Source organism: Protopterus annectens, chromosome 15.part0 (assembly GCF_019279795.1).
Source record: "Protopterus annectens isolate FY-2018-M chromosome 15.part0, PAN1.0, whole genome shotgun sequence".
NCBI lineage: Eukaryota > Metazoa > Chordata > Ceratodontiformes > Protopteridae > Protopterus > Protopterus annectens.
The window spans coordinates 165,664,075-165,678,172 of NC_056749.1; the positions used below are offsets into that span (position 1 = coordinate 165,664,075).

Genomic DNA, 14,098 nt, shown 5'->3' on the forward strand with positions numbered 1-14,098 from the left:
ACAAACACAGATAGCCATTTGCTAAACAAACAATACAGTCTCACAGTGAAAACAGACTTACACGAGCAGTAAACTTCTCTGCCCTTGAAACTCATTCATTGAAATGGCAAAACTCACATTCATTGAAACAGCATGAAAACCCACATTTATAGAAATGCATCTGGTTGGTGGAGAATTAAGTTTACCTTTGGGCCGTTTTCAAAACAGACTCCTTGCACACATTTGTTTAAGGCCATGCACACCATGTATTTATTTTTTAATTCACTTTCCTGATTGTATCGAATTATATTCCTTGTATAATATAGCACCACTTGTTAGAATATGTTTTAAATTTGTAGTTTTAAACATTCTTTTAATAAGCAATGAAACAAAATTTATGAACTAAACACTACCCATTTCAGAAAATTTCAAGAGTAAAGGGCCACTCAAGACTTCTGTCATTACAATCCACCAATATTACCCCACACGCACAATCTCTGCAGAAGTAAAATCATCTAAATTCCACATTAAAGAAATATTTTTTTTTTATTTTTTTTTTTATTTATCATTTGTTGACCGGGAAAGTCCGACTAGGTTCCACAGAGCCTGTTTTCAGTGGAGGCCCGGGAGAAATGCTCCAGATGCATGTCTTTGGAATATGTAACTAATGAAGAAGTTGCTACTAGCAAACAACTTTACATATCAATGCTATCTACAAATTCAGTGCCTGCTGCCCTTGAAAAATTAATTGCCTATATTACATTAAAAAATTGGTAAGTTGGTAATATTGCAATAGGAAATGACTAACAAGTTCACAGTCACTAGGTATCTCATACAAAAGGTCATATTCAGGAGTGTAGAACCCCTATCCCCCCTTATAATGCACCAAATAATCAACAATCATATAGGCACTGCATATCAACACTCCATCTACATGGTGTGAGTGTGGAACCCACAGCCTTCAGCACCAAAGGCAATTATACTACTAACGCTGCTTTCACATTCTACAGCACAGTGTGCCATTTGATAAACAAAAAACAGCTAGTTACACACTGAAAACATTTACACTTGTTACAGCGTGTTAAATTTGTAGTTTTGAACATTTTTCCAGTAAGTAATGAAGCAAAATGTATGACCCAATAATGACAAACCTGCCCATTTCAGAACATTTTAACCTCAAACAGTATCAGTGAATAAGCACAATCTCTGCAGAAGTAAACATCATCTAAATAATTATACATTAGAGAGATTTGTAACTAATGAAGATGCTATTACTGGCAAAGAACTTTACATTCCACTTTTCCATCTACAAATTCAGTGCTTGCTGCCCTTGAATTAATTGCCTAGGCTGCATTAAAGAAAAAGTGGTACACTGATAATATTGCAACAGAGAATGACGGAGAAACAGACAAATTCATAGTAACTAGGCATCTTAAACAAAGGACGGCACACTAAGGAATGCAGAGCCCCTATCCCCTCTCAAAATGCAACCAATAAATCAGCAACTAGGACATTACATACCATGCCTCCTTAACTCTCAACATCTTAGCACAAGAAATCTGAACGAAGCCTAAAATAAAGGGGGGGGACAAAGGTCCCCAAACAGGGACAGATTTTATAAATATTGCTCTTATAGACTTAGAAAGTTGCTAGAGTAACAGCATTTGTCTTAGCATGCATTTTCTGAAGGAAATGAGGGCTGAAAATCAAATGCATTATTGACTGACATTGCACCTCAGTGATTTATCAGATCAAATATTTTAGATGGACAAGACAAAAAATGTGAGGCAAAATCTGGGAACTGTATAACATTATGGACAATGGAGATCTATGTCTCAGCACTCTGTCATTGGATACATGGGCTTTGGGGAGAAGGAAATTGACCAGGGGTGTTAGCTGTAAGAAAAAAGTGATAGCTGTTTGGGAGTAAAGTGTGTGTGTGTGGGGGGGGGGGTAAATAATGGGTTGAGAGCTCTGATCTTCAATAATACAATGCCCCACTCATTGTAAGATTCATCAAAAAAGGAAGTCTTAAATCACAGCCATTTTTTCACCTGCAGCAATCCATGATGAAATAGGCAACAGAAAAAGCAATTATTTTATAAGCTAAACCCTATCCAAATCTTAAGAAAAACAATAGTAGCAGATGTAATTCAATCAACATTATTATCCTGATTTCTTATAGTAAAACTTTCTTTCATCTATATCACCTGTTAACTGCTTACATCATAATCAATGCACAGAGCAGTACAAAGCTGTTCTGCATCTCAGTGAGAAAACTATATGGTGATTATGTACTTTAATCAATCTTATACAGTGTTACCTTTCTTTACTCATCTAAAACCTAGGAGTTGAAGTCATTAGAATTCACTGCAAATAGACCCTGTTTAAGATATATAAGTAACTTTTTGAGGCAAAAATTACATATCCATTTTTCCCAGAAGGACTTCTGAGGTAGTGGGGTTCCCTGAGTCTATAGTCCCTGCCACATTTTGAAAGTTTATACAACCTGATCATAAGGGACTATCCTTTTAGACAAACCTTATTAATTTCACCAGCACATCACCAGCAATTCTTTATTCAAATCAGTGATCTGGATCCATGAAGGAGAATTGCCGAGGTACTAGATCGCTGTTTTGAATAAAGAATTGCCGGTGATGTGCTGGTGAAATTGTGTTTTCTAATTTTCTTTGCTGTTGGTGGTTTTTTTTAAACCTTACTAATAGCTGCTATTTCCAAACATACAAACTCAGAAATACACACACACACACTTTCTCTCGCACACAGAAGCCCAGTGTAAACTACACAGACACACTCATGCACTTACCTTCTTTTTAATCTGAATAGCCCACACGCGTACACATGGCGTTAACCCTTCTGCTTGTTTATTGCTGTTGCAACTGTAGAACATGTTTGCAGCCATGTTGGCATGCGTGGACGTGAGTCACATGACGCACATATGTTCCTTCTTAAAGGAGAAGACTCCACTACCGATTCCACTACCGTGGAGTGAAGATTTTTTTTTGTTAGTTCTTAAAGTCCTGGCCAACCTGGAAAGTATATAAGTGGGAGGGGCGCTCTCTGCCCCCTCCTCTCCCTATGATTCTGGCCCCCTATTTATTTTAATTAATTTACTTTCTTATTATGCTTTTGCATAATAAGAATAGTAAATTAATTAAAATAAATAAACACAAATTGCGCCCTTTACGAGGCCTTCTTGTACAGCACCCTAGGCGATCGCCTAGTTCGCCTATGCCTAAGGCCGGCCGTGCTTATTATGCAATAATATAATTCGATACAATAAGGAAAGTGAATTAAAAAATAAATACATGGTGTGCATGGCCTTAAACAAATGTGTGCAAGGAGTCTGTTTTGAAAACGGCCCAAAGGTAAACTTAATTCCCACCAACCAGATGCATTTCTATAAATGTGGGTTTTCATGCTGTTTCAATGAATGTGAGTTTTGCCATTTCAATGAATGAGTTTCAAGGGCAGAGAAGTTTACTGCTCATGTAAGTCTGTTTTCACTGTGAGACTGTATTGTTTGTTTAGCAAATGGCTATCTGTGTTTGTGCTATTTCAATATCTGTAATCATTGTAGAAGCAAATAATAGAACATAAGGGTGGTAACTGGTGAGATAACCAAATAATGGAACACTGGAATGGCTGAGGAGGGACTGCTGCTGCTGGAGGTTGCTGCAGGAGGGGCTGGTCTGGGGTGGTGGTCTATTACCCTTCCTAGAACCCTATTTGACCATGATCTGGCTCTGGTATTTCAAGTAGAAAATACTTATGTAAAGGTAGTTGCAGTTTAACTACATTACAAGGTATCTTTTTCTTCCTATGCATTTAAATAATTTAAGGAAATGACTGGAGTGGCTTTCTTGGGGAATGACCAGTGGGTGTGGCTCAAATAGGGGTGTTTCATGAGTGTGGTGTAGGTGGGACTTAAGGGGCGCCAGAGCACTACTTCACCTAGGGTGCCATTTCGGCTAAGGCTGGCCCTGCTAGTATTTATGCTAATACTCCCTCTTAGTACTCCATCACACTCACAGCTGCACATTAATATACTATCCCATAAATGCCTCTAATTACCTTATCTTTTACTGATATGCTGAATTAACTATAGGAATGTTGTTACATCAATACAAATAACTCTGTTCTTTCACCCAAACCCTAACATAATCCAACAACCAGTGGTCATCAAATGAAAAATATTAACTAAAACTGCAAATGTTTTCTTTACCTTGTGTCTGACTGTATATATTGTATTCCTGACTGCTTGTACCTGTATTGTAATTTTACGTAATTTACAAATTTTTTAATTACTTTCATGGTTTATATTGTACGCACTTATGTTGAAGCTTTTCTCCCCAGGCCTCCACTGAAAATGGGTTCACTCTGACCTAGTCAACTTCCCTGGTAAACAAATGCAAATAAATACATAAATATGCAGCACATTTTGCAGAATCTTTTAAGGTCCAGTTTGATTTAAGTAATTTCTGAATGTACTCTGTTATTTATAACATTTTTTATGGCATAATAGTCAATTTGTTCTATCATGAAAGGCCTATCAAGTGGAATTTGTGCAGATCTAATTCAGTCATGCATGGTCCTAAACATACAGGCCAACATCGTGTTGAATCTGATAGCTGTGTCACTACTATAACATTTGAATGCCCAGCTGCGCTACATCATGGGGTAAGTATTTTTATGGGTTTACTATCAGTTGACCAAATCTTACTTGAACAAAACTCACATGCTTGCACACATTTGACTGAACCACATGTGACAAAAAGTTTACATAGCAAAATACACCATAAAACAATGTTTTTGCATGGGGACAATTCCCCCAGCACCCCCCATTCCACTTACTTCATTCAAGCCTAAACACCTTTTTTGTAGACTTCCATTTCACACCCATACCTCCTTATGGCATCCAGAACATTTCAGGGTCTGTCTTCTCTAACTAAGTGACTTACCAGCTAACAATAGACAGTATTAAAAAGGACAAGGAGTTATTAACAAAAGAACACTATGACTGCTAGTCTACGATGTCCTGCAGTGGAAAAATTAAACTTTGATTGCCACGTATTATTCATATTTTTATATTTATAGTCATATTTTCAAGACTGAGAGACCTACATTTTATTGAGGTTTATGATGTGATACACCAATGTGGGAGAAATGACAATTCGCTGAAAATATAGGTTTACATCACACTATACTGGAAATATCACTGCTGTTGAAAAAAACTGCCTTTAATATTTGCATTGTAAGATGCATATCTTTGACTATACTATTAAATATACATTTTCAAATGTCTGTAAATATTGCAATAAGTATGCTCTTATAGAGGAATTTCTTGCTGCCATGTGAAAGTTTGTCTGGTTGACAAAAAGTGTTTACCCATATATATCTAGGTTGTATAGTTTTCAATATATGAACATTTGTTTGTGAAAGTTTAGAAAAATATAACTTGCAGTTTGTGTTCATTATAATATATTCCAGTATTTATAGAAAATACTATGAATGTACTATTATTTGAAAGAGTATTTCCTACTGGCAACATTGCTATTTGTACAGTTTTAATAGCTTTTTGTCCACAAAATATTCACATTTTGTTTATTTTATTATTGAATTTTTCAGAAAATGCTGTGGAATGCAAGATGTGTGTAGGTCACTAGGAGTGTGACATTTACACAGTATAAGTGTTAATGTATTAATATGTGTGTGTGTGTGTGTGTGTGTGTGTATACTATATATATATATATATATATATATATATATATATATATATATATATATATATATACACACACACATATATACATACATATATATATATATATATATATATATATATATATACACATACACACATACACACACACACACACACACACACACACATATATATATATATATATATATATATATATGCGTGTGTGTGTGTGTGTGTGTGTGTTAACTGCACAATTACACAGCCATGTAGAAAAGAGAGAGAAAAAATAACACACACAGTGCATCAGTATTGCTGTACAAACATGAACATCTCCAAATATAAGACTGTGGAATGATGGGGGGGGGGGGGAACTACCAATTCATACATAATCTTCTAGACTCCTTTCCCTAGCAACTCGTATGATTAGAAATGATACCATTACATACTGCCTATAGACTTTTATATCATTCATGATTCAAATGAGTTTTCAGTCTAACAGGTTTTCTGTCAAATGGGGTTTAAAAAAGAGAAATGAGTTCAACGACATGAGTTCCAATCAAGTGAGATTCAGTTAGCTGATAGTAAACCTTTTCATGTATATTTTCGAGCTGGTAAGCAAATGTCTATATAAATAACATTTCCCCATCCAGCTTTTTAAATGGATAGTGATACAGTTGCACACATTGAAGATCAGCTCACATCCATTTGCTTAAATCACTATACCATTTAACTCCTTTTAATATATAAAAAGTTTATTTGGAGTATATAACTTATTTATTGTATTGCCATTTCATAGCCAGATAGGTAAACTAATTGAAGTTGTTTTTCTATAATTTAAGATTTTTTTAATAAGTTCTTAATTACATTACATGTAAAACATATTAACATGAATAAACATTTTAAATAGCATTCCTAAATTTAACCTAATTAGCTATCTAGACTATATACATAATATGTATACCATAAAGATAACTGTAGTCTATTTCAGATAAGTGGATAATAAAGAAGGATTTAAATATTTATATAATAAGTTCACATGTTCAGTAACTGTTGAATTTTAATTCAAGGATTGGAGATAGATAATGTCAGTCTTTGTTTTTAACTTCATATTCTTTGTTAGTTACTTCTCTTAACATAGATGTAAATACTTCAGATTGTAAAGAGACATCATAAGCAATAGTACTGATCTTTTTTTACGATGCTTGGTATTGGATAATTGAAGAGTACTTAGTTTCTTGAGATTAAGAATTCATCAGTCCATATTGCCTGTAAAAACTGCTTATTTTTTGCCAATAGAGTAACATACAAGAACAGTCATACTTAGAGTCCAATCTGCTATACATTTTTTTACATCAACAACAAACTCCATTAGATTTACATATTTTTGCTAAGATATGTGATATAAAAATATCTATTTAAATATCTCCATGTAAAAATTTTCCAAGTATGAGTCTAAGATGTATTACCCACTACTTTTAACATTAACAGTTTATCTTTATAAGATAAGATATTAAATCTATCTTGTAAGAAGTGTTGCCATAGATTATTAGTTTTCTTTTTTGTAACATAATCTTATATAAATCAGAGAAAATGGAATATGTTTTATTATTAGAATTAAAGTAACATAAATAAATTATCAGATTAGGAATGCTATTGTTTGATTGTACATTTCTATTAAACTTATTTGACACATAAGACCTTATGTTTTGAATCTGCTGCCATTCAATCTGTGCTAAACAATATTCTGATTGAATTTATATAATAGATTTTAAATTTCCCTTATTAAAACAATTGTATCCTCCACTATAGCTTTTTTCTTCCCAATTTCTTATCTCTACCCCATTGAAATTTATTAACAGTGCCATAGAACTCTGAAAGGGACACAGTAAATTAAATCATTCTTTAAAACCAGTACTAGCTAATATAAGTTGTTATATTTTTAGAATTAAATTAACATATACTGAAGAAGTAGGTGAATAAATATTATATTGCATGTATTTTCTTTCTGTTGTATTATCTGTATCTGATTGCCATTTTATTTGGCTAAAAGAGTAATTTATGTAAAGTCTTCCAATTAGAATAATAATTTATATCAAACTAATGTACTAATACTTTTAAATATGCTGCTTTAACATGGGCATCCAAGTCCAGAAATTTTATACCTCCCTATCCCAATCTCTTATATGATGCTTATATGCAATTCTGGGTTTCTTGAAACCTCATAGAGATGTTAGTAATGTATCATTAAATTTATTTAATAGTGATTTTGAGGTGAAAGAGCAGTACTATGAATGATTTGAATTATTTTTACATAATAAAACCATTCTAATCTTTCTTCAAAATTGTAAATCTGCATATTACAAATATGAATTAGTTTATTAATTTCTCTTAGTACTTTGTCATAATATCTCTAATTGTCTTACAAGATTTCCCTAAAATAATTTCAAGATATTCCATTTCCATGGGGTCCTTATCTAAATATTTTTCCTTAACTTTAGTTGAAGATGAATTATTGATGATTAATAAAAAAGCAGTTTTATTGCTGTTAAAATGAAGAACTGAGATTGCCCCAAATTCTAGCATTTCAATCCCTAAAGTAAATAAAATGAGTGAAAGTGGACATCCATGTTTGGTCATTTTCAGAATATCAAATGAGTCAAATAAATCTGATCCTATTTTACCATAAGCTGTGTTTCCCAAATAGATATTTTTGATTAATTTTATGAATTCCTGAGAAAGTCCAAACTATTCCAAAGACTTGAAGTAGAATTTAAATTCATAAATAATGTCATCAATATCGGTCTAAGATTTATTATTTTAGAACATAAAATGTCTGTAATGTGTGATTTTTTTTTTTATGAATTTTAGATTTTCTTGTAATAATAAAAGCCACGATGGTACAGCGGTAGCGTTGTTGCCTCACAGCTAGAGGTTCTCCTGTTCGATTCTTGGCTGGAGTACCTTCTGTGTGGAGTCTGCATGTCCTCCCTGCAGTCGAGTGGCCTCCAAAAGACATGCGTGAATGGGCGTGCCTTTGCTGAAGGCTGGGCATCAGGCTGGCAACTCTGCACCATAAAAATTGACTGCCAATCATTAGAGGACCGGAATTCCACTGTAGCGACCCCTAACTGGGAAAAGCCGAAAAGACAAACAAGATTTTCTTGTAATAAAATACATACCCTTTGGGGGTGGTGTCATTGCATAAATAGAACTTTTGAGTTTCTCTTATGCTATACAAGTTTTATGAGTGGGTAATGAGGTTGTTTTTCAAAGACAACCTGAACTACAGGTAATGCCAAAAAGAATCAGAATAATATAATAGGTCAGAGTGTCCCCACAGATATTACAGATTCTTACAATGTAAAAAGTGATGGCATACAGTCAGAAAACACTGATCACTCAGTTTAATAAATATTTAGTAAAATGCAAAATGATAGCTTGTCCATACAGTTACAAATGTTTTATTTATTTTACATTTGTTGACCGGGATAGTCCGACTGGATGCATGTCCATTTTCAGCGCAGGCCCGGGGAGAAAAGCTCCAAGGGTAAGCAGATACAGCATTACATAATACCAGCATTACATATTACAAACAGACTATTTACAGAGATTACATAAGTAAGCAAGTTAAACAAGAGTCACAGGTTAGAGTTAATCTTGAGCACAAGTCAGGATTAAAGTAAATTCCACAGTAAACTGGTTAACAGATTTTTACACATTCTAGAGAGAGTTAGCCAGGCTTGATACATTGACATAGCTAGTTAAGTGACAAATGTTGTTTGAGTCTAGTTTTAAATTGACCTAAGGTGGAAAGTAAGGTAATATCAGCTGGAAGAGAGTTCCAGGATCTACTTACAGAGTTTGCAAAGAGAGTCTCACCGGCTGTGTTATTAATTTTGCTAGTCTGAATTAGTAGTTTGTTAGAGGATTGAAGTGGTCTAGGATTGTTATAGGGGGTGATAATATTTTTAAGTGCAGGAGTATTGTCCAGATTATAGAGGATTTTATAGGACATAATCAGTTGGTTATACTGGATTAGGCTGGGTAGTTCAAGCCACCCAAGCTGATTTAGATTGATGCAATGATGTGTCCTAAAAGGCAGCCCAGTGGCAAACCTGGCAATGTGGTTGTAGCAAATTGAGAGTTTGTTAAGGACAGTCTTGTTTAAATTCGAGAGTAGAGGGGATGCATACAGAAGGGTTGAAAGAAGGTGAGAGTGAGCTATGGCAATTTTAGCTGGAGGGGTTAGGAAGGCTTTTATTCTTTAAAGTGACCCTAGTTTTTTATTGATGGTTTTGATAGTTTGGTTAACATGTAGGTCGCATTTTAGATTGTCTATGATGACACCTAATAGTTTTGTAGAGGGGTCAGAGGAGATTATTGTGCCATCATTTGAATTTATGGTAAAGGTGAAAGCAGTAAACCTACGTGTTGGTGAAAATAACAGCATTTTAGTTTTTTGGGATTTAGGATCAGACGATGTTCAGAAAGCCAGTTTTCTGTTGTATTAAAGGTGGTCTGGGTAGCTGACCATAACTCTACTGGAGATGTGGCTGAGCAAATCAGAGTAGAGTCATCCGCATATTGGATACAGCTGACTTTTAGGATGACAGTATAAAGGTCATTAATGAAGATGGAGAACAGCAAGGGCCCTAGTATAGAGCCTTGTGGTACTCCAAGGGTGTTAGGTAGAAGGTTAGAGAGTTTGTTCTGCAAGAGGACAGCCTGCTGTCGACCATTCAGGTATGATTGAAACCATTGAAGGGCTCTAGTATCTAGACAGAATGTTTGCAGGGTGTGGATTAAAAGTTGGTGATCAACCATATCGAATGCCTTGGAAAGATCCAAGAAGAGGGCTGAGGATATATAATTATTGTTGCGATTATGGTTTATGGTGTTGATAAAGGCTAGGAGGGCTGAAGTAGTGCTGTGATGAGGACGGAAGCCATGCTGAGTGTCTGCCATAAGGTGATTCTGGATTAGGTGGTACATGAGTTGTCTATGAATACATTTTTCCATAATCTTTGCAAGTGGAGTGAGTATAGCTACTGGCCTATAATTTGAGAATTCAGTAGAGCTGCCTCCTTTGTGAAGTGGGATTACATAGGTTATTTTCCAGATGGTGGGAATTTTAGCTTCTACTATGGTTCGATTGGTTAGTATTGAGACGAGTTAAGCAATAGCATCAGCTGATTTTTGTAGGTACTTGGCAGGGAGTTGATCAGCAGAAAGTGTAGTGGGTTTTAATTTTTTGATCACGGTATGGATAAGTGAAGTGGCAACTGTTTGGAAGCTGAATGTGAGTAGGTTTCTAGGGGTGCTACTTTCAGGACCAGGGGAGCTAGGAGGTAGTTGGCTAGCTAGGGCTTGAATTGTCTCAGTAAAGAATCGGTTAAAGCTGTCAGAAACATCTTCAGGGGTTTTATCAATAGTAGCAGCAGGGATTGGGGTTGAAGTTTGTCCAGGATGTAGTAGATTATTTAAACCTGCCCAAAACTTCTGAGGGTTATTTTGATTTACTGTCTGTAAATTACAGTAGTATTGTTTTTTGTCTTGTAAAATTTTTTTTTTGGTTTCGTTCCTGGATTGCCTGTATTTAATGTGATCTTGAGGGTCTTTAGAAGAATGCCATAAAGCCCATGCTTTGTTTCTAACATGGCTATTGCAGTTTACAAGGTTTCCTAAGGTGTCCTAAAGCTATAAGGTAAGTATTATAGCTCTTAATGTAAGAGTCAGTTTACTTAAGTTACAGGGGAAGGAGGCAAATACTCAAGTAGAAAAAAGAGCCCTATGGCTGACCAATATGGTGACCTGCTTAATTACACAGCACTGTAAGTGAAAGCTTAACAAATGCTTTTTGTGTGCAACCTACTCTACTTAAATGCTGAGAGAAACTGATTGCAGTCCTGTAGACACCGTTTTGTAGGGAGTTGAGTTTAGACTCTTTAGAAAGCCATGGCGCAGTTTTTGCCTTGGTTCTCTTTGAACGAACCGGTGCATGCAAATCAAGGATCTCAAGGCATTTGTTAAAGTATGCTACTGCTACCTCTAAGGGGAGGTGTTTTAGAATAGACCAATTACATGAGTTTAGTTAATGCTGGAATTTGGCAGGGTCAAAGTTTTTATTGTTTCTAACCTTTCTGAGTAAGGGTTGCTGGGAATTAATGGTTTTGTGCTTAATGACGTATGTAAGAAGGTGATCGCTTAGGCCATCAAGGAGGGTACCAAAGGTGTACAGTTGGGGGTGACTATTTATGAGTACCCAGTCAAGTATGCTTTCTTTTTGGTTGGGTTTACCTATCCTGGTAGGGATGGATATAATTTGTGTAAATGCATGCAGGTTAATATGGGTGGTTGGGGATTCTGAGGAACAGGTGCCCCGGTCTATGTTAAAGTCTCCAAGTAGTAGGGTTTCTTGGGGATAGTGACATGATAGCCAGTTCAGAATATCTTCAAGTGTAGATATATTGTTACCTGGGAGAATGTACATACAGATGATATTAATGCATTTATTTTTATTAAGTTGCAATTTGGTGGCAAGAATCTCTGAGTTATTAATCTGAGGTGGTTGTATTACATCTATGGTGACATTTAACTCAGATTTATAGAGTACAGCACGATCCAGCCTGTGTATGTTGTACCCAGGTGGTAACACTTCATTGTCTTTAGTGTTAGGTTTTAACCAGGTTTCAGATAAACAGAGAATCTCAGGGGAGTGGACATCCAGAAGTGCATGCAATTCATGTACCTTGTTATTAATGCTTCTAATATTGAGATGACAGGCTAGGAGAGAGTTAGTTGGCCTATTAATTGTAGGTTTGTAGCTTAGATTGCAAGTAGAGGGGGTATGTGTATCTGAAGTGGGTGAGCCAGGGTTGGGGTGAATATCACCATCAAGTATTAGGTTGAGTCTATACTTGATGAACTTCAGGAATTTATTTATTAGTTTGTGGTAGTGTTTGTATCTAGAGCTAATGTGCCTGGGGTTGAGATGTTGATAGACTGAGCAAGATGTTGGCTAGGATCTGGTGCTGTAAGTATGGTTGAAGGTGGAAGGATTTACAGCTGGGGTGATAGTATGGCCTTTTGGGACCTGAAATCCCGTGAGAAACTGGTTTTCACACAAGGTAAGGAGGTATGGTGCGAACAAGAGGGGTAGTAAAGAGGAGTATATCATTATCTGTGATTCAGCTAGTGAGTTAAGGAACTGTTTTACCTGGTGATGCAACACCAGAAGATAGAGTGGTGAGGTAAAGGTACTGGAAGGGGGATGGGAGAATGCCAGATGAAAGCTAATAGGTGCTATTAAAATGTAGGTAGAAAATGTGGGTGGGTAGAATTATCCCAGATGAACGCAGATAGGATCTAGAAAATGGGGGAGTGGCTATAGTACTATAAATTTAGAGGTACTGGGGGCGGAAGGGAATTGGGGGCAGGGAGGGGAGCGAAGAGAGCCCGAGTGTAGCGGGGCTATTGCAGTTTACAAGGTTTCCTAAGGTGTCCTAAAGCTATAAGGTAAGTATTATAGCTCTTAATGTAAGAGTCAGTTTACTTAAGTTACAGGGGAAGGAGGCAAATACTCAAGTAGAAAAAGAGCCCTATGGCTGACCAATATGGTGACCTGCTTAATTACAGAGCACTGTAAGTGAAAGCTTAACAAATGCTTTTTGTGTGCAACCTACTCTTCTTAATTGCTGAGAGAAACTGACTGCAGTCCTGTAGACACCGTTTTGTAGGGAACTTAGAGTTCAATCTGATTAAATACTGAGAGTAACTGATTGCAGTCCTGTAGAGACCGTTTTATAGGGAACTGTAGAGTTCAATCTGTTTAAATGCTGAGAGAAACTGATTGCAGTCCTGTAGACACCGTTTTGTAGGGAACTGTAGAGTTCAATCTGCTTAAATGCTGAGAGAAACTGATTGCAGTCCTGTAGACACCGTTTTGTAGGGAACTGTAGAGTTCAATCTGAGTCATATCAGGTCAGCCAAGGGGGGGGGGGGGGGGGGGGAGTACTTGCAAAGCTAATTGTGCACAGTTTAATATTTAGATAAACATAAATTGTAATGTCCCGGTAATATAATATACAGATCTGGATATGTACAGTTATGTTACCATATAGGTATACAATGGTTGTCAGATTGTTGTTGTGTCTTTCGGCTTTTCCCGGTTAGGAGTCGCCACAGCGGAACACCGGTCTGCTAATGATTGGCAGTAGATTTTTACGTGCCAAGTTTCCAGCTCTGATGCACAACCTTCAACGAAGGTACACCCATTCACGCATGTCTCCACTCAGAAGACACTCTAGCTGAGAATCGAACAGGACAACGTCTTACTGTGAGGAGTCAACGCTACCGCAGCACCACCACCACAGAATTATGTTGGTGAATTTTGAC

General features: G+C 36.2%; 1 protein-coding gene across 1 annotated transcript in view; it reads left to right on the forward strand.

The window, feature by feature from the left end:
• Window positions 1-14,098, forward strand: part of TNMD (tenomodulin) — a 1,096,617-nt gene that overhangs the window by 1,021,068 nt on the left and 61,451 nt on the right. The gene's annotated exons all lie outside the window — the stretch shown is intronic.